The sequence below is a fragment of the Panthera tigris genome, chromosome E1 (assembly GCF_018350195.1).
Source record: "Panthera tigris isolate Pti1 chromosome E1, P.tigris_Pti1_mat1.1, whole genome shotgun sequence".
NCBI classification, from domain to species: Eukaryota; Metazoa; Chordata; class Mammalia; order Carnivora; family Felidae; genus Panthera; species Panthera tigris.
The window spans coordinates 58,211,150-58,237,568 of NC_056673.1; the positions used below are offsets into that span (position 1 = coordinate 58,211,150).

At 56.9% G+C, this 26,419-nt stretch overlaps 1 protein-coding gene across 4 annotated transcripts in view; it reads right to left on the reverse strand.

Moving 5' to 3' along the window:
- Positions 1 to 26,419, reverse strand: part of RBFOX3 (RNA binding fox-1 homolog 3) — a 458,111-nt gene that overhangs the window by 178,517 nt on the left and 253,175 nt on the right. For 3 of the 4 annotated variants that reach the window (XM_042967870.1, XM_042967867.1, XM_042967869.1), the window contains exon 3: positions 6,268 to 6,375. The gene's annotated coding sequence lies outside the window, so the exon portion shown is untranslated. Of the gene's footprint in view, positions 1 to 6,267; positions 6,376 to 23,641; positions 23,740 to 26,419 lie in introns of those variants that run through there. The other variant, XM_042967871.1, reaches the window with a different exon arrangement.

Sequence of the window (26,419 nt, forward strand, 5' to 3'; positions counted from 1 at the left end):
TCGGGACGTGGAAGCTAGCTGGGTGGGCAGTTAATAGGAGGTGAAGTCTCCCAGGTGCCACGGGCCCACGAGCCTCATCCAAAGTCAGCGGGAGAATCACCTCCCACTGGGCATATTTATTTTCCAGACAGAGAGCTGCAAAGATGTGCCCCGAACAGACTGACACAGAGGGGCTCCCCGATGGGGTTTCAGTCCTGCAGTCTCAAGGCCTGTCTTCTGCAGGTGGGTGGCGGGGGGGGGATGTGACGCGGGGAACAGGAGAGCCTCCCTGGTAAGTGAGTTTCCAAATCCGTTCGGTTTCCATCATGTCAAGACAGATGAATAAAAAGGCACACCTACATAGAGCAGCGTGGCTCACGGCACCCAAGAGGCAGGAGCCACCTGGCGTCCACGATGGAGGGCGGGCGAACACGAGGCGGGTCCATCCGTAAGTATCACTCGGCCATCAACAGCAAGGAATTCCTGACACCCGCCACAGCATGGAGGCAGCCGGAGGACATGATGCTGAGTGACGTCAGCCAGATACAGAGGGACAAGCACCGTAGGGTTCCACACGTGTGAGGTCCCTGGGGTCTCAAATCCAGAGACAGACAGCAGGACGGTGGGCGCGGGGGGAGTGGGAGGGAGTTAGAGTCTAATGGGGACAGAGTTTCAGTTTTATAAGATGGAAAGAGTTCTAACACGGTTAGGACGCTAAACTGTGTTCTGTGTATTTTACCATGATTAAAAATAAAATTTCAAAAGAGGCATACGTACACGGAGCTCTCACCACACGCTGGGCACTGTCCCAGCTCCTTCACATACAATTAATATTTCCTCCATCCTGTTGAGAGCCTTTCGAGAAGAATGTTATTGTCCCGATTTACAGATAAGGAGCTGAGATGTTACAGGTTAAGTAACTGCCTGACATCGCTAATAAGACACAGGGCCAGGGTTCCAACCATCAGGTACCCCATAAATACGTCCTGAAAGAATGAGTGAATGAATGAATGATGTCCAATCCCAGACTCCACACGTTGTTGAAGTTGCCCAGCTTTTCTCAAGTTGTTGGTTTTAGGGGAGGGAGGGGGAGGGCTGGTGGTAGGTAGGGCACCTTTCAAAACAAAGTAACTAAACATTAATAAAAATACACCTGAGTGGGGGGGGTGCCTGGGCGGCTCAGTCGGTTAAGCATCTGACTTTGGCTCAGGTCATGATCTCACCGCTCGTGAGTTCGAGCCCCGTGTCGGATTCTGTGTCTCCCTCTCTTTCTCTGCCCCTCCCCCAATTGCGCTCTATCTCTCTCTCACAAATAAGCATTAAAAAAAATTTTTTTTTAAAATACACCTGAGTGAGGGGTCTTTTCAGGGTGATGGGAATGGCTGGGAGCCAGAGGAGGTGGCTGTACATCGTGGCTGTGCCAAGTGCCACTGAATTGTTCACTTTAGCTGGTAATTTTACGTCCTATGAATTTCAAGTCAGTAAGTTATTTTAAAAATATAGACGCTAAGTGGGTACGTGTGTGTATATATATATATATATATATATTTATATTTATGTTTATGTTTATATACATGATTAAATGTAAACCCAAGTATAATTTAGGTATTCTGAAATTGAACACAAATATACCAGAAATGTGTTTACGGACTGTTGGGTATACGGTTATATGAACACACACTAATGCCTTGCCTGTGGGCACCGTTCTCCTGTGGGTGGGCCTTTGCTCTTCTGTGGGTACAGACGGCTTATCAGGGAAAAGACGCATTTAGGGGAACTTACAGCCCCGCTTCCCAGATGGCGACACCACCATACGCGCCCCCCCGTGGACGCTGCCTTGCAGGCTGGGATGTGGGGTTTTCAGATCTGGTTTCACTAAAAGTCCCCTGAAGTCTCTACTCCTTTGAGATGTCTCTGTCTCATTAAATAGTAAGTTACACGGCCTGGGGGCCCTGACCTGCCTCACCTCATGAATGCTGACTTCCCTTTATCTTTTAGAGAGAGATGACAGTTTATTCCCCGGGAATGGTTGCCAGGGGCAGACCACCTGATAACGATGTGATTAACGATGAATTAAATTATCATCACCTTTCAGCCCATCACGGGACAGGCTTCCAGACGTTGTGTGTGTATGCAGGCAGGCACGCATGTGTGTATGTGCGGGCGTGGGTGCGGGTGTGCACGTGCTCGTTTGTGCACACGCTCACACATGCGCTCTGTGGACCCGGGAAAGGCCTCCATGAAGGAAGGGGTGGGAGCTTGAGGCCACGGGGGCCACCCTCCACGCAGCTGGATGTGGACCGGGATCCCACACACGGGAGCACGTCTGGATGCCCCGGGGGAGCCCATTCATCAAAGGAGCTCTTGGAGGATATGTTTGCAGACTCCTTTGGAATGTGAATAATCATCTCCTGATTCCTATTTGGGAAATTAATCTTCTGGTTTCTTGAGGTGTGCCAGAGAATTCTGGAAGCGGGGTCAGAGGCTAATGCCTGTCAGAGTAGTCGGAAGCATACCTGGGGGGTTGGGTAAGTGAATGATGACACCTCTGTGTAATGAAGCAGTGTGCATGCATTAAAAGCGAGGTGACAATCCACCTAGAAGTACGCTCCTGGAGATGCTGTTAGGCTGAAACAGCCAGAAAAAACCCGGGTTACCAAACAATGGACAGACTGTGATCCCATTTCTGTAATTTCTGACAGCTGGATTATACGTTCGCTTTCTCGTCCGTACTTTTCTACGGCGAACATGCCTTGTTTATGTACTAACGAAAAGGTACCATGAGCTCATTTTTATTTAAAAAGAAAAGCATCGATCCTAAGGACGGCCTTGAGACCCCCCTAGCCCCAGAGGAGGAAGACAAACCAAAGAGCCGCCCTTCCGGATTAATCTCTGCGACTGCCCTTCCCCGAAGGTGCCGCTGGCACCTGAGGTCTGGAATCATGTTGTGGGGGCAGGAGCTCGATCCACCCGTCCCTGTCTGTGGGGGAAGCAAAGCCCTCAGCTCTTTCCTTTGGCTCCTCTGTCACGCCCGCACTGCTAGGACACTCTGCACTTAGGAAGCCAGGGGCCAGCCTGATGACGGCACCGAAGGTACACACCTCCACCTGCCCGGCCCCGACAGGCAGGTCAGGCGGACCAGGGGCACGAGACCACTGATCCCTGGAAGAGTCACCTTCAGTGCAATGACAGCTGAAACAGGGACGCCACCCCTCAAGGGTCCTGAGGAGGATGCGGGAGAACAGCCTCCACTACCAGCTGCGAGCCTTGGGGGGAGCCCTGGGCCTCTCAGAGCCCAGTCTCCTGCTTGGCCAAAAAAGGAAGGAGCTGGACAAGATGGTCCCCGGGGGCCCTCCCAGCTCGGATGTCCCATGGCATTCTAAGGGTGTGACATAATGGGACACAGTATGACTTACTACTTTGATACCGACAGGGCCAGAGCATCACCTTCTTCCTATTTTCCTTATATTTCAGGTTAGGGAGGAATTTTTAAGACAGCAAGTCTGCTTGGAGCACCCCCCCCCCCCATCTCACGCACACGTGTGCACACAGGCAAATACCGCAGCTCAGCCTCACGAAGGCGTCCAGTGTAGACTCTGAACCAAGGACACAGGCAAGCCCCAGTGATGACACCCTCACTCAGCCTCCTGGGGCCCGGGGCGCCCAGCCCAGAGGCCCCACTCTCTGTTCTGCACGAACCTCTTGCCCAAGGAGGTGAGTTGGCCACGGCTGCTTCAAGGTGGTCCACGGACAAACCACTTCTGTTCTTCACACACTGAGCAAGGGTCAGAAGCCCCAGAAGGTGTGAATTCCAGTCGCGGCCCCTCCTTTCCTGCTCCCCGGGGCCTCATCTGCAGTGGGGATGTGTGAGGGGCTCAACCACAGCAGTGGATGTAAACGCCCTGCGGACTTGGGGGCCTCTTGTTGGAGCGAGGGGGCATCCCCTCCCCACCGGACTCCTTCCCGCAGACCAGCGCGTCCCAGAGAGCAAGGAGCCTTGCTGGGGTGTCCACCACTGGCTGGACCACCAACGTGCTCCGGTCTTCATTCATTATTTTCCCTTTCCACCTGCCCCAAGTCCCCCCAAAGCAGAAACGGACAAGAGGCCCTAAAAATGTCCACCGAATGACCTGAGATGCCAGAGATTCTGAGCTGTCGCGACAGGGCTCGCTCTCGGGGTTCCGCGAACACGTACGTTCCCAGTGCCCCCAAGTCCTAACGAAAGGCACAGTCCTGTCCCCCTGTCCGCCTGCCTCAGACAGAACGCAGTGAAAGCGGGCTCAGTGGCCGCCCCTCCAGCCTGCCCTGAACTGAGCAGAGGGAAGAAGCGTTTGGAAAATCTGCCCCGTCAGCTCTTTCCGCCTCTTTCCCGGGCGGTCTCTCTCCCTCCCACTCAGCCAGTGTGTGGGCCGGGGAGGCGGCAGGGCGGGCGTGCGGCTCTGAGCTAAATAAACTCCTGAAAGGGCAGGGAGCCTCCACTGGGCCGTTTTTCAGACTCGAATTCCACCGAGTGCAACTTAAAAAGGCCTTTCCACCTGTTCAGCCTGAATTCCCTCTCTGCCCTGGGCAAACAGCTGCCTCCAAGGAGGAGACGTGACCGGCAGGTGTGAGCCCAGCTGGCCATCCAGGTGTCAGGTGGACCCCGGCGTCCGGCCCAGGCAGCGGCAGGAGGCTGCCCGTCCCCAGGTGGGGGCCTTGGCTGCCGCCAAGGAGCCGGGTGGCAGTGACCTCCCACCCGCAGGAGGACGAATCCTAGGAGTGTCTGCACAGTACCAGGCTGAGAATGAACAAGACAGGGACAGAACCATTCCCTGGCCCGAGGGCGCTCTGCAGTGTCAGATGAGGACTCCCTCGCCCAGGGGCAGCCTGCGCGTCTGTGCAGAGTGCCGGCCGCTGACACTTTGAAATTCGGCTGGGAGCTGACCCTGGGCACACCTGTCTTTAGGGAGCTTCCCCGTCCCCTCCCTGCCCTGTTCCCTGGGATGCCGCTCTGTTTTCACAGGTGTTTCTAACTCAGGCTAAACTATCCTTGCTACAGACCCGGGGAGTGGGGGAGAAGGCGAGGAGAGACTCGTCTTGTTCAGTGACCACCCCAAGGGCCACTCCCCCCTTCTCTTCCATGCTGTAGGTGCACAAGGTCACCAGCGAAAACCAACAGAGAAACGGTAGCGGTGGGAAGGGGGAGGCAGGAGAGCCAAGATGCACCCCCATCTCCTTTAGCCGCCAGATGCAGCCAGGTCACATCTGAACCCCTACCTCCGCCCCACCTGGGTGGCGGCCTTGCCCACCTGTGCCTCAACCATCCCAGCTCCCTGGAAACCCAGAGCACTGCTCCAACGCCGGTCCTCACACCTGCCAGCCAGGCATCGGACCACTGGTCAGAGGAGGAGAGGCCGGGTAAAGGGAACCCTGGGCCCCTCTGGGCCCCATCAGCCACCAGTCTTGGAGAGTCTGGGCGAGAGTTTGGCCCCAGGCCCTCTTAAGGGAGTTTTCTTTTATATTTATTAACCCACTTTCTCTCTTGGCACTCGGAGCGGCGAGGAAGCCTCAGCCAAGGCTATTAATAGGTGGAGGCCATCCCTGGGGAGGAGAGTGAGCTCATACCTATGGCACAGGTGCCAAGCATAATAAAGGTTTCTGAGTCTGTCTAAATATAGGCTGCGGCCACGTTGGGGAGCAGAGGGCAGGCCTCGGGGAGCTGAGCACAGTCTTCCCTGTCGCCCCCCACCCCTGCTCCCTGGGCAGAGCTTCTCGAAACCTGTGCCAGCGCCCGGCCCTGCCGGGAAAAGACCCTGGCTGTCACACGGTGCCCCCACTCCAGGTCAGACCTGGTGGGAGACGCCAAGGAAGGGATTTGCAAAGTGGCATGCAATATAAATGACTCCTGTAAACAGAGAGTTTAATAAAAAGGCAGTGAGGGAATTTATGGGCAACCCAAGGATGATTAAAATTATTTATCTACTTACCTCCCTTGCTGGCTGATCAGTCTATTAATTATCTATTATGCACTCGCTGATTTGCATTTTAGAAATGGGACTGAGTAAGGGCAGGTAGGAAACACAGAAGGGTTCAGGAACCAAGCGGCGGGGGGAGGGGCGGACCCTCTTCTCTACCAACCACGGCTTCCCCAGCTGACGCCACGCTGACACGTTGCCGAAGTGCCACGCTGCCGCCCACAGCGATAGCCACTCCCAGACCCTGGGCCCCCCGAGAAGCCCCGATCCAGGAACCTGGATCCAGGAACCAGCTCCGGGTGGAGCAGAAAATTCGACGTGAGGGGATGCGCACCTGTTTGCCGACGGAGAGCTCCTGGGACAGGTTCCCAGCCGAAGGGGTCTGTAGACCAGCTCAAGGGAAATGCTGGCAGAATCTTCCTCTGGCCGTTCTGACTTAACGCTGCATTTAGAAAAGAAAACACGAGAACAAAACCATTTTCAATCTCTGAATATCTGGAGTGCATCAGACACACGCTCTCCCGCGCTCTTGATTAAAAATATCACAGGACAGAGTGTCATGGGAACGGCATCGTTTCAACGCTGCAACCAAGGAGCATCGGGCTGGGAGAAGTTATAACAAAGCGTCTCTGCTCGCCACCTCGAGGCTCTCAGCCACTCACAGCCCTGCTGCTCTCTTGCAGTGAGACGCACAATATCAGACAGGCTCTGGGACCCGTGGGGTAGGGGGCCCACAGCCCATGGGGTCTGGCTGTAAGGTACAGACCTTACAGTTTATCTAGACCTTCACCCTCGCTCATCAAAGCCTGCTGGCTCACCACAACCAGCCAATTCCTTGAAACAAATCTCTTTTCTTTATCTATCTATCTATCTATCTACATCATGTATATCGTATAGGTAGATATAGATATAGATGTAGATAATATAGATATAGATAAGACAAGTAGATTGACAGAAAGATGGATGGAGGGGGGAAGGGAGAGATGAATAAATGGATGGATGGATGGACGGATGGATGGATGGATGGATGGATGGATGGATGGATGGAGAGATGGATGGGTGGATGGGTGGATGGGTGGATGGGTGGATGGATGGATGGATGGATGGATGGATGGATGGATGGATGGACAGATGGCTGGCTGGCTGCATGGATGGACGGACAGACGGACGGATGGATGGGTGGATGGATGGATGGCTGGATGGACGGATGGACAGATGGATGGCTGGATGGATGGATGGATGGATGGATGGACAGATGGATGGACGGACAGATGGATGGCTGGATGGATGGCTGGATGGATAGATGGATGGATGGACGGACAGACAGACGGATGGACGGACGGACGGACGGACGGATGGATGGACAGACGGATGGGTGGATGGACGGACAGATGGATGGCTGGATGGACGGACAGATGGATGGGTGGATGCATGGATGGATAGATAAACAGTTCCCATTGGTCCTGTTTCTCGGGAGAACCGTGGCTGATTCAGCGCCTCTGGGGTCTTTCCAGCTTGCACTTCCAGAGGAGTTGGGCCCCTCGATGACGTGGAAAGGGCAGAGGAGGCAGCAAGGGGCCAGCCATCCCTTGGGGGCAAGGAATGCAGGGTCACGAGCCCAGGAACGCACTGACCCTGAGTCTCTCATGAGCTGATGTCCCAGCCCCTGGCACCAGGTTCCTCTTGAGTCTCACAATCTGCCCCCCAACCCCCTGCCAGAGCGGGGCTCCCTGGCATTTGCAGGACAGTTGTCTCCACACCCTGTCCGCTGTGCCCCGCCCAGTGCTGCCCCCCTGCCCCCCAGCACTGCTTCTCAGTCCCGATGATGTATCAATAACCACGAAGCAAAATGCCACAGTTACCAGCACCACTGTACTGTGACGAATTGCTTTCAGAATCGATTGGTAGGGTCGTGTGTGTGCAGCGAGGTGGGGCCGCATCCCAGAAGCCGAAGCGGCCCCTGGGAATTAGGCACACCAGGAAAAGTCCCAGGAGACAGAGAAGGAGGGAGAACGCAAGGGAGACAGGAACAGAGCCGATCTTTAAGAAGAGGGACTGGGGATTCTCAGTGACACAGAGAACAAGCATCCTGAGTCTAGGCTGGGCAGAGAAGACACCACAGGGCATGGCCTGAGGACCTCTGATGGGGACAGGGCGCGGCGGGCAGAGGGTGGACAGCCAGACCCACCTGGAGGGTGGATGGCAGCTGGCTCTTGGGTGACAGGACCCTTCCCGGGATGGGGGCATGCCACCCGTCCCAAGTAGCATGTCAGGCTCAGGCCAGGAAACCCTCCTGCTCATGAACTTGAGATTTTATTGGGTTAACAGACTGCGTGGTTGCCGTGGTCCGGTCCTCTTCGAGCCCGAGCACACACTCCTCCCTGGGGAGGAGGCAGCGGGAGAGACGGGACCGGGGGCTTAGGGCAATGAGGGCACCCGGAACCTTCTCGTGGCTGTAACTGGCGACCCTTCCAGGAACTCTACAGGGAAACAACCACACACTGGCCTGGACCTGAGCCCAGGGAATCCGGCATGAGATGCCTTGTGATGGCACCCTGTCCTGGCTCTTGCTACGGTGAGCCTCTGGGTGACTGGGTTTCCCCATCCGCACCGCGAGCTCCCTCGCAGCTAAGACCCTTATGCACAGCCCTGGGAAACCCTCCAAAGCCCACTGGGGCAGGCTCATGGAAGAGGGCAGGGTGGGCAGCTCCAGGGGCCGATTCAGCAGCGCCAGAGAGGGGACGGGGGTCCCTGCACTTCCAAAGCACGAGTCTGGGGACAGAGCAACGGCGAGGTGGTGCACGGGCTGCTACGCATCACTCGCTCGCTTTGTCTTCACGTCCTGGGCCCGTTCACCTCTCTCTTCCCGGCTGGGGTCCTCGCCCCAGACGCCCTGGGTATGGGAGGAGCAGAGAGGCCTGGCCTGGCTTGGGAGGGTCCAGCAACACCTTCGGGGCAGGGAGGGCATGGCCAGCCTCTCTTTGCCCCCTGGAGATGCCACGTGGAGCGTGGATTTGGCCTGAGTGTGGCTGCCTGCATGCTTGCACCACTGGCCGGGTGCCTGTGCCTCCTGTGGGAAATCCCTGGGGGCCCGTGGCTGCAGCACCTCCCCCAGGTCTCCAGCCCTGCAGACGCCCCCAGCCCAGGGGACGCCCCTGCCCGTTCTCCCATCTCCAGCAGCGGAGGGCTCTGATGGCCAGAGAGCCTCCGAGGGCAGCAAAGGGTCAGGCCCTGAACACAGCTGCTCAGCCTGTCACCGTGGAGGCCGCGGGTCAGGGTCGCTCGTGAAGTGGGGTCCAGGCAGTGGGGGCCCAAACGCTGGTAAACGGTTTTCTTTCTCCCTCCCTCCTCCCCTCCTCTCGTTCTCTCTCTTTTTTACAAGTATATGGGTTTCACTTCTTGCCCCAAACCTCTCCAAGATACAGACTGCTCAAGTCCAGCTCGCCGACACACGGAGGAAAGACAGACGGGCACTGGGGACTCAGACGCGGCAAGGTGCTGTCTTTCAGTGCCTGCGTGGACACGCGCAGACACACTGGCAATCCCAGGGCCGCTGAGGACAGCACGGCAGCACGGGTAGGTCCAGACACGTCGGAGAGCTGGGACCAGGGCCCGGAACTTTCTGAGACCCAGCCACTCACTGCCCAGGTGCAGACACATCTCCTGGACACATGGAGACAGGCTCCGGGCCCCGCTGGGTGGCGCTGCCCCCAGTGGGGTGTGACAACCAAGTACCCATCAAGGGAAGGGCAGATAAAGACAGAGTGGCCGATTCCTAAGGCAGGTGTCCACACAGCAGGTAAAGGGAACGGGTCGGAAACACCCACGTCCGCGGGAAGGAGCCATGAAAACACCACGCGGAATGAGTGCAGCAGTTTCCAGAAGGATGTCACGTATGTGCACTTTAAAAAGACATAATTGGGGCGCCTGGGTGGCTCAGTCGGTTGAGCCTCCGACTTCAGCTCAAGTCACGATCTCACGGTCCGTGAGTTCGAGCCCCGCGTCGGGCTCTGGGCTGATGGCTCGGAGCCTGGAGCCTGCTTCAGATTCTGTGTCTCCCTCTCTCTCTGCCCCTCCCCCGTTCATGCTGTGTCTCTCTCCGGCTCAAAAATAAATAAACGTTTAAAAAAAAATTAAAAAAAAAAAAGGCATAAAAAACTATCTATTTAGTGTTCACGGTCATGTGTGTGTAAATGTTTTCTCCAAGGGACAAAAAAAACGGACACAGAATCTATTCCTGGGTGCGAGTGTTTGGGGGGCACGGGGTGAGGCTGGGAGCGGGCAGAGGGGATCGAACCTGTCTGCACTGCTTCCTTCATTTTTATTTTTTTAATTTACTTTTTTAACTCAAGTTAGTTAACATACAGTGTAGTACTGGTCTCAGGAGTAGAATCCAGTCACTTACAAACAACACCCGGTGCTCATCCCAACAGGTGCCCCCCCTTAATGCCCATCCCCCTTTTAGCCCCTCCCCCCACCCGACTCCCCTCCAGCAGCCCTCAGTTTGTTCTCTGTATTTAAGAGTCTCTTACGGTGTGCCTCCCTCTCTGTTTTTATCTTATTTTAAAAGACGATGTAGGGGGCGCCTGGGTGGCCCAGTCTGTTAAGCGTCAGACTCTTGATTTCGGCTCAGGTCGTGAGTTCATGGTTCATGGGATTGAGCCCCGAGTCTGGCTCCACACTGACAGCTCAGAACCTGCTTGGAATTCTCTCTCTCTCTCTCTCTCTTAAAAATAAATAAACAAACCTAGAAAAAAAAAGACAACGCAATATAGCTACATGTTAACCGTTGTTAATTGAGGGTAGAGAGACACAGTTATTATATTTTGCCTTAATCATCACAATTCTCCAAATTTTCTTTGGATGAGGGTGCTTGGATCGTGAGCCCCTTAAGGGAGTAAGAGATACTGATGCCACATGAGTGGCACGCGGCCGGGAGGGCAGCCCTCATGCACTCCGACTCCACAGACTCGCCAGTGGCCAGGAGGGCCAGACTGATGGACGGAAGGCACCAGATTTTCCTTGCCACTCTCCCTCCATTTAACAGACGATGAGCTAGTCTAGAATTGCTCCCTCAACTGTCCGCGAACATTTTCCTTACAACCAGCCTGAGCCGACAGAAGTCTCGTGCACTGCAAAGGGAGGGCCAGGGTGTGGGGAGGGAACCACGTGCTGGAACATTCTAGACTCTGGACCACCGGTGCTTCCTCTGCTCAACAAATGCAAGGAAAAGTCACGATGCCCTGGGGCCCGGGTGACAGTCTTCTGAGCAAAGCTTCCCATCTCTGGCAAGCGGACGCCTTCAAGCAGACAAGGAAACCCGAGCATTAAGTGAGAATGCGCAGACGTGTTATTAGCCCACCTTTCCCTTCCCCCAATTGAGGGGACCGTGGTTCTGCCACCGGCGGCTGACTCCTAGGTGCCTCCTGGCAGGTCCACGGGTGTGCAGGAGATACTCATTCCTGGAATGTCAGAAACTCATTCAAGGCGCTCTCCCCCCAGAAGCACCATCTGCCATCTACTGGGCAGCACTTCCCCATGTACGCGGGTCCTGTGTGGCTGGTGCACCCTCTCGAGCGTGCCGCGGAGGGCAGATGTGTGCCCAGCTCGAGCGCGCCGCGGAGGGCAGATGTGTGCCTGGCTCTTGCTCTGATCTCACACGGTTCCACGTTCGGTGTTACAAGCTAATAAAAGCTGCACGATCAAATTCCAGGTCATTACTCAAGGAAAGGGACCCCTCTGTGGCCGACAGCGACAGTTTCAAACCAATTAGAATAAGCCTGGCGTTTCTGCGGGCTGCTGCGCGCCCGCCACCCCGGCGGTCTCTGAGGGCCCATGGCGCGCAATGAGCAAGATGCACGAAATGTTAATGGAGACGTTAAATGCCACACCAAGGGGATTCTGGTAAATAAGGCCCCTCGGAAGAGGCCAGTGGGAGACGTCTCCCGAGCTAACCCTGGAGGGAACCTCAGTACAAATGAGATTGGACCAAAAACAGTGCTCTCTACGAGGGATTGGGTCTGCCAGCAGAGCTCGGAGGGTCTTCGGGGGAGGAAAGCGGTTCCATTTCCTACTGGTCTCCCTCTGCCGCCGGCACCAGCATCGGCCAGGACCCACAGCACCCGCCGAGTGGGACGGGAGGACCGGGGTATGCTTGGCCGCGTAAACACTGGAGGGGGCTGGGGGTGGTGCTGAGTGGGCGAGGGGAGGGGTGGCTTAGCAGTGCCTGAGGGTCGGGGCGCTGGGGCGGAGCATGTGCACGGGGTTCATGGCAGTGTGGCGGGTCTACAGGGGTCTAGCAGCTGCCCTGAGCTCTGCTGGGTCCCGTTTCGGGAAGATCCAATGTCACCCGTGAAACGAACGGACAAGGCTTCGAGAGAACGCTCCACCGTGCCCAGGTCAGCGAGTAGCCGTCGCTCTGTGAGCAGCAGGCTCTCTCCAGGGCTGTGTAGGTCCGTGCGGGCTCGGGGTCAACCCCCTACCTGTGGGCAGCTCCACTGGGCCAAGGCTGTGGCTGTCACCTTCGCTCCCAGCCAGGACTGCCTGCACTCAGAGTTCTGCCTGACGCCACGGGAGGATCTCCACAAGGAGAAGGGGAAAGAAGGCACCAGGCCACACGGAAGTCGGGAGTCGGGAGTCAGGCTTGGAGGGCTGGGCCTCACAGCCTGGGGCTCTTCCTCACACAGTCCCTGCCCCCAAGGCCAGCGTGGCCACAGTCCCCATAAGCACACCTGCTTCTGTCAATCAAACTTTACAACCGAAAAAACAAACCTTGTTCCAGCCAGGCTTGCCAGATTTAGCAAACAGAATTACCGGATGCCCGGCTGAATTTGCAATTTCAGATCAACAGCAAATAATGTTTTACATCTTTTGGTATAAGTATGTACCGTGCAACATTTGGGATGTACTTGCACTACCTAGAGGGACTTATGCATGGTTTATCTCAAGGTAGAATTTAGGCAGGGGCCCTGTATTTTTAGTCGGCAACCCTAGCTGTCTGATTGCTCAGCCTTAACACGCAAATGCACACACTCACACACACACACACACACACACACACATAGACACAGGCACACCTTTCAAAGAAAGGAAGGGAGCTGACACTTTATGAGGACCGACTGGGGGTCTGGCGCTCTGCCCCCTCCTTGAACCCGTCTACCCCCACCCCCCACCACTCCTACTGCAGCCCCCAGCCTGCAGACAGAGAGACTGGGGCTCCAGGCTGTCACTTGTCAAAGGCCGCGTGGTCAGCATGCAGCCTGGCTGAAATGCAGACCCAGGTCATTTGAGTTCCAAAGTCTGCACTCTTTCCACCAAACCAGACCCAATGCATCAAATCTCAGATGCTTATTTCCACACGAAATGGCTGGAAGGAAGTTGTTATTGATTCTGCAGTCAAGTCAGTGGACTGCGTTTGAAGCGTTGGCCCAGGCCCATGCCAACTTGAGAACAAGGACGCTGACACATTGGTGGTCGGGGCCCGGCCAGGCTGGGGTGGGAGTGAGCACGTCTGGCTGCGGTTCAGACGGTGGGCGGTTTGGATCCACTCCAAGTGATCTGTTGGCGATCAAGTCCTGAGCAAGTATGAAAAATGGATCGGGGTGTGTGGCCGGGCGTCCTCGAAAAGAGGATTTTTCTCCCCTGGACGCCTAGAAGGGGACAGTATCTGTGCCGTCTGGGGGTTGAGAAGGTAGACCCGAGACTGTCTGAAAACTGGCAAGGTGTCCTTGACCGCTGACTGCCCCTTCTTAACTAGCTGCTTTCCAGACAACCAGTAGGTGGTGTGGACGCTTGCCGTGTGGTTAGAAGTGCGATCTTAAAAAAAAAAAAAAAAAAAAGGAAAAAAGAAAAGATCCCAATCTTTGAGGAGACCAAGGCGAGTCACAGGGTGACAGCTCGTTATCTCCGTGGGCCACCGTCTCGGCTGGGAAAGAGACTGGATCTGAGGGACAAATCTTGCCCTTTATTTACATAGCAGACAGTCCTCACGACAGACACTAACTTGTGTGTCTTTACTGGCTGGTCTCATGGTGCTTCTAGGAACAGAAGTTAAGCTTGCCACTGTGTCCTTTCTAGAAGTTTCTTGTTTCCCTCCTCTTTCACGAACAATAGTCTCACGGAATGGAAAAACTCGTAGCCCACCATCAGCCTTCGTGCCATGAACCACTTGCTGGCTGTTGGCAAAGTTTGTGAGTGGACGGGACCTTCCGAGCGCTGTCGGCCGGGGCCCTTGCAAAGGGCTGTGGCGAATTCCTCTTGCCAGTGAGGGTCTGGATGACCCGGGCTGTACCTGCTGACCCAGTGGCCACGTGGAGGCCGCCTGGGATCCAGGAAGCCACCAGCGGAACGGACGAGGCTCGAGTGGATCACCCAAAACCCCAACGGAGGACAGCACCCACCAACTGTCAGAATCCGGAAAACAAAACCGCGGAGCGCAAACCAGATGGTGTGGTGTGTGTGTGTGTGTGTGGGGTCTGCTAAAGCCACACAACAGCAAACGCCCCCTTATTTCCACATCCACTGCCTTTACCTCTTGGCTTCCTGAGTGATGCCTGCTCACGTCGTGATGTTTTCATTATCTGCCTGATGGGGTTTTATTGGAATAATTTGTGCCAAGGGTTGCATTTTGAAATTCCCCGTGTAAGGAGGGAAGGTGTGGGGGGAGGGGATGGAGAGGAGGTTGCAGGGGGAGGAGGCCGCCGCTGGATTTGGGCTCTTCTGGAGACAGCCCTGTAAGGAGCTAATTCAATTACAGTCAGGTTGTTGTTTTTAGGTGACCTACTTCCCAGATGGCTTTCCCTGCGTTTCTTTGCTGCCACAAAGTTTTGACATATTGGAGCCAGGAAGGAAGAGAAGTCACACTGCGTCACCAAAAGAAAGGAGGGAACCCAGGGGCCCCGTGTCCTCCGCAGAAGGGGAAGGACAACAGGAGAGGCTCTCCACCTCCAGTCCAGCTCCTCCTGTAGAACTCCGGCCAGCCCGGCTGAGCAGTGATTGCCCCAGAGCTCTGTGCCCAGTTTTGGAGCTCGCTGAAGGTCCTGAGAGTCCCCTCTAGAAAGAGAGAGAGAGAAAGAAAGAGAGCAGCCCAGGCTGGCTGGGGGCGTCCACTGCAAACGTGGCCTCTAGGGGGCGTGGCTGGGATTCCCTCGGCACAGAGTCCCTCCTGGTGCTGACTCTGGCCCCATGTCCAGGGCCTCACAGGACGAGGAGGGCGCTGCTGGCAGCCCAGCCCATCACGGGAAGCCGCCCCGGCCAGAAGCAGGGCCCTGTGTGCCCCAGTGGTCCAGCAACTCCCAGCTCTTCCTGCTTGGAGAACAGGCTTGCGATGTTTGCTCAGTCCCTTCTCCTGCCTTCAGGCAGGACCCCTCTTGGTCCTCAGCTGTGACACTTGGTGCTATTTTAAATGCTTCCCAGCAAAGAGCTCTCCATGCCCCCCCTGCCTCTCTTGGCAAACCTTCCCCACCTTTAGCCAACCTCGCTGCCAGGAAAAGTCCTTCCTCCGATCTACCCCAGATCCTTCACGATGAGCCCTGAGGTCATTCCCCACATCCTGCCCTCGGTGGGTTTGGAGAACAGCTGCCTTCCGCCCTTCGCTGAGTTGCCCAGTAGAGGCTTTGACACAAAAATACTGTGCCTCGCAGCTGTGAGCTCTGCCTGCCTGTTCGGTGGGATGTGTCTTTCCCTCTAACCCTGGGGGCAGAACTGCCCTTTGCAGCGCAGGAGCCTCTGAGGAGCCGCCCACTTCTCCTACCACAGTGTGGCTCCAGCCGCTGCCGAGACGGATTCTTCAAGCTCCCCAGGAGCCACCTTCTCGGCACCTTCAGAGAATTGGGCGCATTCTGCCAAGAGCTGCCCTTACGGCCACGGTGGCTCCTGCAGGTAGCTGGCGGTGCAGCTGGGGGAGGCCGTGTGCGGATGCGCTGGGGTCCCAGGAGAGGAAACCCCCACCGTCCGGCAGTGCCCACGGCCGACGTCCGCGTTGCCATGAAACGCTGCTCACGGATTTGACTAAGGGCCTTTGTTTTTCGGACGCAAACGGGCTGAAAGCTCAGGGCAGCTTAAAATCTTATTGTGCTCAGGAGGCCCTGGAACCCAGGGCACAGACCGTCCCCGTGGTCCTGGAACGGCGAATGCCCATCTACAAAGGTGCAGAGAACTTGGGGGCCCCACCCTGCGTCCTTCCTGTGTGAAATGCCAAGTCCTCAATGTCAGGGAAAGAGAGCAACAACAAGGTAGCTGGGACAGTCTCTCGCTAGGTCTCGGGGGCGGGGGGGCACACAGCAGGGCACCCTGGGCCCCTGCCTCCTCCAAACCCTGGCTCGACACACCCACTCGGCTGAGCGGGACACAAGTGTGCTTCGAGGCACCGGGCACTGCGTGTGGACCTCTACTGCACACCTTGTCCTCAGAGGAGGAAAGCCAGAGGCGGAGGGAGAGAGGGAGCTGAGAAGGGAAGAACAGAACTCCTGAGTGCTTACCGAGCACAGAGATGGGGCTGAGCACTGTGAGCCTATATTCCATATTCTAATTCAGGAGCTAAAACTGACCTTCTGTGACTTGACCTCAGCTTCACATGCGTGTCTCTGGTTATTTAAAAGAAAGGCAAAAAGCAACCCAGAAAAATGTTGGGGTAAAGAAACACGTGGGTTCAGACAGGGAGATACAAGGGAGGAATCCGAGCTGTGCTTGGGAAGCAGGGGTGGATACGGGGGGCAGAAGCGGGGCACGCCAACCACAGAAGGGAGGGAGGGCGGGTCTGCGGGGCATCCCGGCGGCGGAGCGAAGGCGGGGAGGTTATGGTCTCACCGAGACCGTAATGCTGAAGGGCTGGGAAGAACGTGCCAAGCCATTAAACGAGATGGCCCAGGCAGCGTGCCCAGGCAAGGTTCCCAGCACGGAGCCCTTAATAAAAGTTAGTTTGCCTCCTTTCTCTTGCCCACGCGGAGCCTATCCGGCCGGGGGCGGTGGGTGGAAAAGCTAAGGGCCTGGCTTCTAAGAGGACCTCGTCTCCCCCCAGAGATGAAGCACGCGTCACACAGCACCCTAAGGCGGCGGCCGCTGAGCGTGACGCCCCAGGGTCGGGGTGGAGAAAAGATACGCGCAGGCACCCGGCCGCCCACGCAGGTGTTCCTGAACAGGGTCCAAGGTGCGCGAAGCCCCCAGCTGCACCTGTGTGCACACACGTGCACCTTCTGGGGACGGAATATCCAGAGCTGTCTGGGGTCCTCAGAGGGGGTTTTCAAAGTCCCTCGCCTGGAAGCCCCCTTCCCAGCTCTAGTGCCAACTGTATACACAGCTCACCTGCAAAGCCTTCGCAGAGGCAACGGGATTGGCTGGCACTGGGCTGCGGACGCCGGCCCCACGCTCACCGGGTCACCGGGGTCCATCTACGCTGGATGGACGTAGGGTGCAGGCTGGAGGAAGGGAGGTGAGGGGCCGGCAGCCAGGCAGGCCTGAACCCCTTCCCCGGAAGTGGGGCTCAGGCCCCTAACCCTCAGGCGCACCCCAATCCCCTTGTCACCGGGATTAGAAACAACACGTGTAGAAGGCGCACAGCACGGGTATGCGACGGCAGAGGATGTGCTGTTGTTTTCCGTGACATCCAGACCTCGGGAAGAGAAACACCGGGCCAGGACATTCCAAAGCAGCTCCGTGGGTGCAGAGAGTCGATTTCCAGGAACCAGCGTGTCTCAGTGTTTGCGTTGTCACTGCTGCCACAGATGGATACCCTCCCACGCTCGTCGTGGGCCCCAGGGCGGTTTTCCCTGGGATGGAGACTGGTTGCCAGATGTCAACGGGGTTGTTGTGAATCGGGCCCTTAAGCGCCGCTTCCCTAATCTCGTATGCTGGTGACGGTGAGGGTGGCGCATTCTGCAGCCAGGAGGAGGGCCTGTGATGGCCGCTGCAAGGCCGCCAGCAGACGGCGGGCACCTCGTGGCCGCACCTGCCTGCCCACCTGGGCCCTCCCCCGAAGCCTCCCTGTCGTGGGCAGCTCGCTCCTCACGGTCCTCCTGTGCTCGAGGCGGCCAGGATGGCAGGGGCGGCGGTGACCCTGCTCAGCGCTCTTCCACACCAGCCAGAGATGCCCGCTTGCTGAGAGCTGGCGAGGGAGGCGCGTTCCGCCCGTGGCCGGTGGTGCGTGGAGCGATGCGCCAACGCTGAGCCCGAAGCAGGCCTTCGCTCACGCGCAGATGCAAACTGAGAAGGAAAACCGATTGTCCGGACCGACGCTTTGCTGTCAAGCTGGCGAGGCGGGATGAGGACTCAGGATGGTGCATTTCCGGGCTGTTTGCACATGTCTAGGTGCCCCTTCCAGGAGGGGTCGAATCATTCAAGTGCATCCGTAAGGGGTGGGGGAGGGGGCAGCCCGGTGCTTGCCGGGACCTCGCAGTGGGGACACTGCTTGCTTGTTGCACAGCTCGCCCCTTCTGCACCTTCTGCCCACTAGGTGTCGGTAGGTGGGTCGGGCCCGGGACCGGCGGGTGGTGGGCAGCCTTCCTGCCACCCTCTCAGGGCCCCTGCAGGCGGCTCGGAAGAAGCTGGCTTTGGGGCTCGGTGCCCGTCACACCCAGGAGGCGTGTGACTTCCTCTGCTTCCAGAGCGATCCTACCAGTGGCCCTGGAGCTGGCTGACCTCTGGTAAATGAGTGGAGGGTATCGCTTTAGTTCCCAGGGAGACCCCAGGGGCCCCAGGAAGCCTCCGAGGTGAACTCCATTTCCAAGGGTTAGTGAGGCACCAGGCTTGGCAGCTACTCTTCCTTGGGGGAAGAGCATGCGGTTCGCCTCCGGTCTCCTTGGAGGCAGCCCCTCCAGTGGGGGGTAGGCAGCCGACTCCGGCAAGCACGTCTGTGGATGAACCTGCAGGTGTCTGCCTGTGACCCCCGGCCCTGCCGCTCTGGAAGCCTCACCCCCATCTGGAGTTGAGAGGAGCCTGATCCTGGCGGAGGGAGGGAGGCCCTGGGAGCGGGGGTGTGGAGAGCGGGAGCAGGCAGCCTTCCCGCAGCAGCACAGCTCTGAGGCACCACCTGGCAGAGCGAGGCCTGCACCTGTAGGCCGCAGCCCCTCGTCCACCGCTCTCCAAGCCAGCCTCACCTCCCCTGCCTCTGGACGGGGAGAGAAGAGCAGGGAGGGCCGGGAGGCCAGGAAACGCTGCCCACAGCCCAAGGTGGGGTCATGGTCCGAAGGACGGCCCTCTGGCCGTGTGCACAGAGAGGACAGGCCAGAGACCGAAGGCTCCCTGTGTATCAAAGAAGGAAGGGCTGCAGAAACGCGGAGGTTGAATACGTCCAACTCGCAGGCTCCGTGGCTCTTTGTACACAATGTCGAAGCCTTTCAGTAATGCTGAGGCCTGAGCCACCCCCTCCACCTCAGCAACAGCATCCCCCACCCCCCTTTCCGGCTGTGCGCGAGCCCCAGCGCAGGGGAGGAGCAGCCGGAGGAAGAAGCTGGGATGAAGAAGAAATGGCCACAGGTGAGCTGTTCTCACTTGAGCCTCCCCTGGGAAGACAGAGTGACGGGCTCATCCCTGGGGATTCCACAGGTGGGTCTGGGCAGCCTGTAGGGTTGGGCCTTCCCGGACCGACACGTGGTAGGAATCTGGGGCATGACTTGGGCCACCTCATCAGAAGATACAGCTTTAATTAACCTCAGAGGGACTTGTCCAGTGATGCCAGTAAGACTGCGGGGCGCTTACTTATCCCTGAATGTCAGCTTCACATTCCCCCCACTCCCCCCACCCGAACGTCCCCTTGCCTTCACCCCTCCCCTCGCCCTTGGGATGGGGGCAAAGAACGGGTTCCTTAGAAAGGTCACTCAGGACCCACCTGGCACGCTACCACCTGCTCTCCCTCGAAATTAAAATAAACATTTTTAAAAATCAATAAACAGAACAACAAAAATGTAAGTACAGCTGCAGCGGGGCCTCAGCCCCCCCACCCCCGACTTCTTTGGCTCCCTGCTCTGAGCTCCAACCTCTCGGATATTTATTGTTCGTTCCCTCCTAAATCACTCCTGACGGCTGGACTGCTCACACTCCATCACAGGGACCGGCTGTGTGGAGTCACAGTTCCCTTTAGCTTGCAGAAAAAGGAGCCTCGCAGGAAAAACCCACCCGGGAGCTGTCCGGTGCTGAACTCCAGCATGATGGACGATTATGGACCATCTGCACTTTCGGAGGGGGATGTATTTATGAGTGGGAGAGACAGCTAGAAGAGTGTCCATTACTATAACTCACTGCCCTCTTCAGAGATATTCTAATCAGGCATCTTTTCTCCTCCCGAAAAGCCCAGGTTAAGAGCTGGCGGGGGTGGGGGGGTGGGGAGATCAATTACATATTTCTGGGGCGGGTGCTTGGAATTTTTTTTGTTCTTTTTTTTTTTTTTTTTGCCCAGAGCACGTCCATCAAAGGTGTTGGGTGGGGTAGGATGTCAGGACGCCAGGGGTGGGGCAGCTGGTGGAGGTACCCTGGGCCCAGCAAAGCACGTTCCCACCAGCATTTCCTGGTGCCCCCGTCACACCACGGCTCCTGATTTCTTGCAACTCGTGTTGAGAAAGAAGATAGGAGGTGCCAGCTTCTCCCTCCCTTCTCAGCCTCTGCAAGGATCTAGTCGAGATTTACTGACAACCAGCAAGCAGAGGGATGCAGCGAAAATATCTGGATTTTTCCGGTAGGCTATGCAGTTTTGTATTCATGTGCACAGAGGAGAGGACACACCAGCCCCAGGGCAGGCACTGACTGAGCTGGATACCTTCTGTACACCGATTCACAATAATCTGATTCCTATTTTATGGGAGAGAGAACTAAGGCTCATGGAGGTGCACAACAGAGCCAGGTTTTCAGCCCAGGTCCATCCAACCCTCACCAGCCCATTGCCGCAGGCCCAGACGATGATGCAGAACCCGTTCCTGCCAGAAGCCGAGAGTCCTCTGCTTTTCTGGTGCCTCTCCTGCAGGATGCCTCCTCCTGGCACTCACCTAATCTGACCACTGTAATAGGGAAAAGCAGGTATTTTAATTCCCACTTTAAAGATGAAGAAACTAAGGCCTGGAGAGATTAAGTGGTTTTCTTAAGGCCACACAGTTAACCAGCAGTCCAGCTAGGACCAAGTCCACGTCTCCTGGCTCTGTGTTCAGGATCTGCTTGCCTTCCCAGGGGGCAGCTCTGAGCATGGCCGCTCTAGAGTATTTCCCTCCATGGGGACCTGCCCTCTTTCAGGCTCTCCCTCTGTAATTCCTGATCTTCTCTCCCTAATTCCGCCCTTTCCTGGGTCCACACCCCTCCAGGATGTTGTCACCCAGCTCACTGTCAGAGCCCTTGAGGACTCACCCCTGCATACAAGCCCTAGGACTCTGATCAAAGATCCTGAAACTCAGGGAGAGATTCCCTCCTGCCAGGACCCTGCCATCCTCCAAGATGGCGAAGCCGGGAGCAGATGCCCAGGTCAGCGTTAGTGACCCAGCTGACGAGTGTCCTGAGTCAGGTCTTGACTGGAATAAGATCAGGTTGCAGCTGAGAACAGCAAAGGTTCAGCAGATTATTCTTTTGTTGCTTTTAATCTTTGTTTGTTTGTTTTTCAACTACACCTTCTACTTGTCTCACCTGGGAGCTCACCTGTGGATTTTTCACCTGGAAGAGTGTTCTGTTCTTGTCACGTCCACTCCGCCCTAGTCACTCATTTGTTCCCTCACCCAGTCATCCATGTGGACTTTGAGGACAGGACCCTGCCCCACATGGGGCAGCAGCCAGGTCACACCTGAGCTGAGCTGGGTCTTCAGGGCAGGGAACGTAGTCAGGGGAGGAAGGAGGGTGGGAGGGCTGCCTTGGCGACGCAAACGCAGGGAGCGACCGTGGCATGCTGTCTGCACGTGTTTGGAGCAGGGAAGGGAAGGCGTGCTGGGTAGGGAATGAGGTCAGACTGGTGAGCGCCCCTTTCACATACAGCCTTCCCCTAGACCTGTTGTCCCAAAGAGTCAGCCACTCCACTGAGCTCTCCAGGCACAGGGTCGGCCCCACGCAGGCCACACCGTCCGTCACAGCAGATCTGACAGAGGGTCTGCCTCCGGACCAGTGTGACCAGGGGTATGGCCTGTGGCTGAGCCATGCAGTTCTATAGCTGCTAGCCCATGTGGTCTGTGAGCACTTGAAAGGTGGCCAGTGCACCTGAGGAACGAGGTGTTTAATTGTATTTCATTTTCATTGTAATTCGTTGGAAGTTTAAAGGGCCACTGTTTTCAAAAGCCCAGTTCTGGATGGTGAGCTGCCCAGAACAGCCTCAGGGCTCACACTGCCCGACCCCCTCAGGTGCAGGCTGAGGCTAGGTGCCGACAGGACCCTCAAGTTCTAGCGCTCTGAAACCTGAGCAAACCGCTGGTACCCCAGCCACGGAAGCGGGTGTATCCCTCTGCAGCCTGAGACATCTGGCTTCCCTGTGAAAACAGCATGGACCTGATGAATGGCCATTGCCTGCACCCTGAGAAACTAAATTCTCGGCTTGGACGGAGCAGCATGGGGAGAACTGTGGCTGGCCAGGGATGGAGGACAGGGCACCTGGAGGGAGCCAGGCAGAAGAGGGCTCAGGTCCCCGGCCCTGGCGGCTGCCACATGTGGGATGGGGGGTGGGAGGAGTGGGGGAGAGCAGGGTGGGCAGAGAGCTGAATCAGCAGGTGCCCCTGGCGTTGGCTGCAGGAGAGCAGGGGGGAGGTCAAGAACGTGAGTGCAGGCAAGGAACCACACAGCAGAGAGGGAGCAGGGGAGCTGGGCAGGGGGAAGAGCTTGCCCACGCCCACCTATTATACCCCAGACCCTGGCCCCCAAGGCACCATCGCTACAGGGAGGAGGTCTCTCTCCAGGGCACATTCACACCAGCTCTGACCTTCCCACAGGGCTCTCCCCACTTCAGACGCAGGAGAATTTATGGACCCCCATTATTTGTGGCCCAACTCTGCTCCCCATGGAAACCAATTCTCCTCCTGCTTCATTACTACCATTATCTTCATTAATGCTTGATATAATGTCGTGTCCATTACGGCCGTCCCAGGGGCTCCTTATGAAGGGCCATTTCCCCAAACCTGCCCTCCACCCCAGCCAAACTCCCGCAGGCAGTCCTGTTCTCCTGCAGGGAGGGGGGAGGTGAGGGCCTCATTCTCCATGCCTTTTCTCACACTGTAAAAATTACTGCCGACGATATTATATGGTCACGCCATAAACTCAAATCACCTCTGAGAACTTCCTTCATTACCACCTCACTATATAAGCCAGCAGTTATTCCAAACCTGATGTCCTCTCCTCCTTCCCCTTGCAAGAAGGTTTGCAGGCCCCATGGGGGCTCTAAAGAACATCCTGTGGTCTGTGCCCCGTTCTCTCTCACAAAGCCCAGCAAGCCTGGCTGGCCCCACGGCCTCCCTGGGGTGCATCTTTGGGAAACAGGGAATCAGAACAAACGCTCGGGAGCCCCCGTCTGCTTCTGGTCTAGAGTTGCCCCCTTGCTGGAAGGCTCTGTCTATGGCTTCCCACCTCCTGTGCCTTTTCACTTGGGTCCCTCCTTTGAAGAAGAGGCAAGCATGGTTCCAGGGGATTCTGGCTCCTTCTCGGGCCTTTGGACCCTTCAGCCCTGACCTCTCGTCCTGACTTCCAGAGTGGAAAAGATTGCTCACGCCAGCAGTGTCTCTGGTCACACACCCAAGCCAGAGCCTGAAGACCACCTCACCCACCTGTGACCACCTCGGGGGGAGGGGGCTGTGACTGTCCTCTCCGTCTGCAGCTAATGAGCCAAGTTTCCCCTGAAAAAAAGCGGGCCATCAGATGCCAGAACTGTGCGTGTGCACGGGTGTGCATGACCGTATGCACACCTGATCATATGCAGGCACGTGTGGATGTGTTCACACGTGTGCATGTGTGTGCACACGGGCGTGTGTTCACTGCTCCCCATCTGAGGTCAACCCCATCTGGAGATGGATGCCTTCTCTCTCTCCCGTCCCCTTGGTCCCCAACAGAGGGGCCAGCAGCGGACCCTCATTAGGGGAAAGTAGAGATCAGGGCGTCACTCCAGTTGTGCTGCTGGGCGCCCCTTGCCCTGGATGGTTCTGCAATTACAGGACCACCTGAAGTGCCCTCGGCTGTGCCCGGTTTCCCCCGCACGGATCCTGACTGTCCTGGTGCAGTGACACAGTGCACCACAGTTTCCTCTGAACTCTGCAGAAGCTTGAATTGTTTCCATGGATTCTTTAGACAGACAGGGACGTCCAGCATTGGATGCACTTCCTCGTTCCTGTTACGCAGGATTTCAGGGCGGAGGAAGGCTCCCGGGAGATGTCCCACGTCCCTCTCCCCGCCCCCGACTCCAGCCAGCTCCTGTTCTCAGACCCGGGTGCCCAGTCCCAGGGGGGCGTGGCCACCGTGCGGGTTTTTGGTCACGAAGTCACATGGTAGGCGTTCGCCTGGGGGGTCTTCCCTGGGCCTGAAGATCCCGCGCCCCCGCCTACTGGGGCCCCTGACCTCTGGGACAGTCGCTGGTCACTTTGTTCTGTTCAGACTCAAGCTGCCTCTTGGGTTCCTGTGTTACTTCAATCTAGGGTTTTGGGGGTTTTTTCATGAGTGTGTGTCTTGTCTCATTAAAAAAACCTGCACACTTATATATATATATTATTTAAAGTTTTGAAAGAGTTTCAAGGTTACATGTAGCCCCCAGCCCCCAAGCCTCTACTTCCAACTGTCTTCTGAGCATGTCCCTCGGTGGCCTCCCGCCCCGTCCCAGGGGACTCAGCGTGTGCAAAAAGCAACGTGTGCCCTCTGCTGTTAGTGACGTCACCCTCTCCGGGTTTCACGACTGGAAGCCTTGCTGTCATGCTCGTCTTCTACTGGCATCTTCACGGCCTCTCAAGCCCACCGTCTTCCTCTCAGCTGGACCTTGGAGGTCCCCACGGTGGCCTGGCTGGCTTCTCTGTCCTCTGTCACTCAGGCCCCTGCCTGTGCTGTCTGTCCACGTCACCCAGCACCCCCAAGTCCTTCGTGCCCCAGAGCCCCTGGGGGCTTTGCCGCTTCCAGACAGAGGCATCGTTCTTGGGGTGGCCTTCAAGGTGCGCCCCAAGCTGGCCCTGCAGGCCCAATACAGGTGTCTCCCCGGTCCCAGAGACTGTCCCTTTCCCGCGACCCCGGAGAAGCTCCTTGAGGCACCACCACGCACCTACTCAGTGTTATTACGGGACCTTTTCACAAACTGCAGGGTCTGATCCCCAAAGCGAGTGGAAGCTCCCGGAAGGCAGGCAGGGTGTCACGTTCTTTCTGAACGGGCACTGTGCCGCACCACTGTTCGTATGACACCCGCGCCCCCCCCCCCCGCCCATCGACATGCTGCAGTGAGACCCCACACCTCTCAGCCAAAGTCCCTCTCCCTTGGGGGCTTCGCAGGGAAGATCACAGAATCCCGTGTCACCTCATTCTTCCCAGTGGCCGTGGAAGCCAGGAGGGTCCAGGCACATTGGTGCGAAGAGCCCTTCCCAGCCGGGCCCGGTCGCCTCCGCAGTGACACCCAGCCCACGACTGCCAGTCACTTTGCCCCGTCTCGGACAACTCTTTTCAGTTCTACGTCCAGTCTGAGCAATCACACGCCCAGACAGGGTTGTGGGTTTGATGAGATACCCCTCCCCACCCCCCACTCACAGGCAGCTCCGGAAGCTTCTGGCCCCCGGCGCGCAGGGGGCAAAGGGACAACAGTCACCTGAGGCCCATCCCCCCAAGCCACCTCCTCATTCTCATCCGCTACTGTCTGGGTTTGGGTTCTGTCTCCAAACTGGAAATCAGTCCAGCCATTCAGGACTGGAATTTGAGCCCGAGGAGGGGAAGGAGACATTTGTAGCTCTTTTATTTTTTTATGCTGCTGAGCAAGGCAGGATCAGGCTGAGCACAGCTGTCAGGGAGGTGCTTTGTGATAAATCAATACTCTGCCTGGGTGGGGAGGGGGGGAAGGGAGGAAGTACGGAGCCCCAGGGTGCTGGGGAAAGAGGCCAGTTGCAGGGTCCAACCTGCACACCAGAGTCGATAAGCTAAAATGGGGAGGGGGGCCGGGGGAAGGAATGAGGAAGGGGAGAGAGACAGAGACAGAGAGACAGGGGCAGAGAGACAGACCAAATCAGAGAGAAAGAAAAAAAGAGAGACAGAGAAAGAAACAGAGAGACAGAGACAGAGCTAGAGAGAGACAGAGACAGAGACAGAGACAGAAAAAGAGGGACAGGGACAGAGATAAAGACAGAGAGCCAGAGCCAGAGAGATAGACCAAATCAGAGAAAAACAGAGACAGAGAGACAAGAGACAGACAGAGACAGAAAGAAACAGAAAGACAGAGAGAGCAAGAGAGAGACAGAGACAGAAACAGAGACAGGGACAGAGATAGAGAGACAGAGACAAAGACAGGCAAAGCAGAGAGACACAGCCAGAAACCAGAGACACAGGCCAGAGACGGAGAGACACGGAGAGACTGCAAACCCTCCCAG